Source organism: Elephantulus edwardii, unplaced genomic scaffold, assembly GCF_000299155.1.
Source record: "Elephantulus edwardii isolate Elephantulus edwardi_28Jun2011 unplaced genomic scaffold, EleEdw1.0 scaffold00110, whole genome shotgun sequence".
NCBI classification, from domain to species: domain Eukaryota; kingdom Metazoa; phylum Chordata; class Mammalia; order Macroscelidea; family Macroscelididae; genus Elephantulus; species Elephantulus edwardii.
In genome coordinates, this window is record NW_006399860.1 from 4,208,452 (window position 1) to 4,212,315 (window position 3,864).

The 3,864-nt window shown below is 39.2% G+C and overlaps 1 pseudogene; it reads left to right on the forward strand.

Annotated features, from left to right (window-relative positions):
- The first annotated feature begins 512 nt into the window (after positions 1-512).
- On the forward strand, positions 513-3,402 carry LOC102861900 (annotated as a pseudogene).
- The last annotated feature ends 462 nt before the right edge of the window (positions 3,403-3,864 follow it).

Below are 3,864 nucleotides of genomic sequence, written 5' to 3' on the forward strand. Positions count from 1 at the left end.
AGGAATCTGACCACTTATGAAGTCAATTCTGTTATAAGAGTGAGAGACATGCTTTTGAAAATTTCATGCATGGAAAGAATAACTCAAAGTACCAAAAATATTTTCTCTCTTTTATTAATATGACTCAAAAACTGTGGATATACTAAACCAAAATATCTTCCATTTGAAAGATTTTGCTACAGTGGTATAAGTATAGGAGAGATACTTCTACATGCCCTATTTTAGAAATTTCCTACTGCAAAATAAGAGCAGACAACAAGCATGTATAAAATATGAACTTATTTTATTTCCATTAAAATCCTTTCTGCTAGATTCTGCAGGGTTTCAATCTTTAAGCATTCTTCCTGATTTTCACTCCTACTCCTGACTATTTCAGAAAGGCCCTAGGAAATTTTACAAGTACAATCAATCTTGCGATGCACAACCATCTCTCCCATTTCTCTTTTCTCCTGTATTATAATAATTTCCATTTAGCATCACTGCTGCTTTGACATATATGGTCACACCTAGTAATGAGTACTCCATCTAGCTGCCGGAACAAGGTAAAAACAATATGACCCCAAGGTCTGCCCTTTCTAGATAGGGCAACATTGACTCAAAATGCCAGAGCTTCTCAATATAGAGAATCAGTAGAGAATTTGTCTTTCTTTTTTTCAGTCTAATATCATAGTAGAGGGGTGTAAGATGAAAAGACTAGGGGAGTAAACCTTCTCTCTCTTTCTACACACACACACACACACACACACACACACAATTCTTGCGGTTATATGCCATCAAGATAGAGCTGATTCATAGTTGACACTCCAGTGGCTATAAATCCATGGGAAGAATTGGCCAACATTATCCCTCCAAGGAGCAGCTGGTGGATTCAAACTGTATGCCTTTGAGTTGATAGCACAATGACATGCTATTAAGGCACGAAAGATCCATATTTATATAAATATTACATGTGGATTTTTGAATTAATATATCTAAATTGCATATGGTTATTATATAGTGTTGTTTAGTGTCATTTAGTTAAAACCAACCCATAGCTGACTCTCCAATGGGTTTTTAGAGTCTGTAAATTGCTCAGGAGAATATTACTCGCGTTTCTTTTTCAGAGCAGGTGGTGAATTTGAACTGCCTGCCTTTGGCTTGGCAGCACAATTTTTACCACTAAGCCACTGATACCTACTGGTAAACATTTTCCTAGAGTCATTCTTTGTCCATACCATCTTCCAGTGATTAATGGATATTTTGATTCTTTTTTTTTCCCTCAGTGCTTTCCAAGTAAGGGACCTTCCTTTCAGTACTATATCTAACAATGTTTCTCTATTATTCATAGAGTTTTTAGAATTGGATGATCAACCCATCTTCCTAGTCCGGAAGCTCTGCTGAAGTCTGTGCATGACAGGTGATCCTGCTGGTACTAGTGGCACCACTTCGACCATCACAGCAGAATGCAAGGGACTCTAGTACAGCAAACTGACAAACACAAGCTGTACCCATAAAAGCAAACTATAAAAAAGCAAGCATGCACATACACAAACTATAATGTAATTGTTGATGTTGTTAGGTGTCAGTGAGTTGAATACGACTCATAGTGACCCTATGAAAAATAGATCTGAACTGTGTCCCAATGCCTGACATCCTCACAATCTCCGACAACCACCCTCAAGCCCATTGCTGCAGTCATTGCGTCAACCCACCTGGCAGAGGGTCTTCCTCTATTTCACTATCCAAGTAGCAACATAAAAATCAACCCTCCCCAATACAACAAACTGACTGATTAAGTGAGTTACCCACAACAGCAAACTGAAAACCAAGCAAACATACAGATAGCATAAACAAAAAATATACACTGTCTAAATAAATGTTCATAAGGGGAAGAGGGGAATGGGAAGAGGGTGGAAAAAGGAAGAGGAGGAAATGACTAGGACAGCAGAGGTTAATAAGGATATGGGAATGTTCTAAGAAATAGGAAAGATTCAATGGGGACTTGAAATGACAGGGTAATAATAACAGGTACAGATCAATAGTAATCAACGATATAAAATACAATGTATATGAATGATTGTATAAAACACAATGTAAATGAAAACTAGTATAAAATACACAGCATGTGAATGAAACTCAACATATATGAATTATTGTATGCAAACTAATAAAAATAATAGAAGGGGGAAACAACAACAGCAACCAGCAACGCACATTTTCTGGTCTGGAATAGTATCCTCCAATCCAGTAGGAGATAGGCGTTCTAGAGAAGATGTTTGTGCAAGTGTAGGAGATGGGGGTATGTAAGGTGTACAGGCAGTGATGGTTAATGTAAAGAGATGGTCACCACTGATCGTCTAGCTCCAAATATAAGGTAGCATGGGTATGTACTGAGGTAGAACAGAATCTTTTAGGGGAGAGGTATGACAATGCCTACTATCTGATGAGGAGAGGCAGTGCTGGGTATGGGAGAAGGAATGAAGAGATTAGACCTTTTCAGTTGTGTGAATAAATGCTTTTGCCACCACACTCCAGTCATCTTAAGGCCATATGGATAGCTGTCCAAGATAGAGGTAAGATTACCGTTGCCAATAATTTCATTTCACTTGGCTCTATCATCAACAAATGCAAAAGGAGAAGAGGCAACGTTGGGATGTTTAAGCCTGATCTCTACTCACTTCATAAAGTGAAACTTTCCTCATCAGTAACATCCATTGTACCATGCAATAACTACATGGTCAGACATGCCACCCAACATGTTCCTGCACCTGTTTCTACCAATCATTTGGTTCAGTGTTTGCTGCAAATTAACTCTTAGATGTTACAGTTATTCGGTTTACTAGGAAAATAGGTTGGGAAGTGAAGGAGGCAAAGATTATCAGCCAAATGCAAGACCAGGTTTAGTCTAACAGTCCCAGGCCAGACTAATAAGGCACTATTCCCTCATTGGTGAAAGTTCAGGTTCAAATAAAAACCCTGTCAGGAGCAAAACCCAAACACCCAAATCCTTTTTTACTATGCAAGGCATGAGGTTAAAAGCTTCAATACAGATTGCCTTCAAACAATGGAAGAAAGTCATCCACACGCAGCCTGGACAGAAGTTTCCATTCTGAGGCTTCATAATGGGCAGAAGACGGGGATGAAAACACTGTCCCCACCTCTGAGGCCATCAAGCTGAGTGGTGGGCCTACCGTGCCTGGAAGACCACTGCGGCAGTATATGCTGGTAGTCCCGGTGAACAGCAAGGTGCGGTCACAAGGGGCTTTCCAGAGAGTGTGACTCCCTATCACCAACATTCCAGCCACACCTGTGGTGGTGGATCTGTCTGAGAAGAGCTGGATTTCTAGAAGCCCATTTCCCATGCATCACAGAACACAACAAAACACAAACCTGTCCCTGGTTATCAAAGGCCATTTCCAATAGACCCCTTAACCCAGTCTTGCTTTGTAAGAAGTAAAAGGGGATAAAATTTAAGAGGCCACATGCAACTATTCGAGAGAAGAAGGGATATTAACCAGAGTTGCCACGCTGCCTTAAGAGGCCAGTTTGTGATAATCCTTTGTTTGTTTCCTTTTGGTTTTGTTCTATTTTGTTTTTGGCCTTACCTCTCTTTGTCTTTCATGTAGACCAGATATTTGAAAGGCAGAAGATGACTAAAAGTGTAATGGTTAACTAACTTGCTTATATATTATTTTTTTGAAACTTACCTTGGATGGGAAATTGAATCATGGATTTTCCAGGCCACTTGTGGCCCTTGTCCTTTGCCCTTTCGCCAAGGTTCAGCATCTGTTGTTTCTCCTTTCAAATATGTGATTGTACTAGCTCTTTCCATATGAAAGAATTCTACTTATTTAAATAAAAAAGTTTAAAAAATAAAACTGAATA